We start from the raw sequence: 729 nt of genomic DNA on the forward strand, positions 1-729 counted from the left end.
TAGATCGAGAAATATGGACGCCAAGGATAATGAACCACCATGCCAATTGAGGGAGTACTTCACTCCATCATATACCTACTCCCCGATATCCAAGTACCTCCTATAGAAGCGACTCAATATGAGATTAAGTCTAGTATCATTCAAATGCTACCATCTTTCTATGGACTTGCTAATAAGGATCCATACAAATATCTTGATGAATTCCTAAAATTTGCTCTATAGTTAAGATCCAAAATTTCTCTGACGATTCTCTTAGGCTGAAATTATTCCCTTTTTCATTGAAGGATAAAGCCAAATATTGACTGAACTTCTTAGATACCATAACAATCTCAACCTAGGATCAACTTCAGAGGAAATTCCTCAAAAAATACTTTCCAATAGAAAAGACTAATCAAATCCATAAGGCCATAACTAGTTTTTTCCAATTGGATGGGAAGATATTTCATGAGACATGGGAGAGATTGAAAGAATTGATTAGAAAATACCCCCACCATGTTGTATCCAAATGGCAATTGGTCCAGTACTTTTATGATGGCCTGGTAGAGAAGCACCGATAAATGGTTGATGCATCATGTGGTGGAATTTTTATACTAAAAAATGAGCATGAAGCCTGGCAGCTATTTGAAATCTTGAGTGAAAATTCACTGTACCACATGTCTGCTGTCAGGAGAGATCCTCCCATGACTAGACCTAAACATGATGGAATTTATGAAATTGATAGTTTGATCG

General features: G+C 36.6%; 1 non-coding gene across 1 annotated transcript; it reads right to left on the reverse strand.

Moving 5' to 3' along the window:
* Nucleotides 1-393: 393 nt before the first annotated feature.
* LOC114912786 (small nucleolar RNA R71) lies at nt 394-499 on the reverse strand. The gene has a single exon (XR_003798633.1). It is a non-coding gene; the product is annotated as a small nucleolar RNA R71 (small nucleolar RNA).
* Nucleotides 500-729: the final 230 nt, after the last annotated feature.

This window comes from Elaeis guineensis, chromosome 9 (assembly GCF_000442705.2).
Source record: "Elaeis guineensis isolate ETL-2024a chromosome 9, EG11, whole genome shotgun sequence".
In the NCBI taxonomy this organism is placed as follows: Eukaryota; Viridiplantae; Streptophyta; class Magnoliopsida; order Arecales; family Arecaceae; genus Elaeis; species Elaeis guineensis.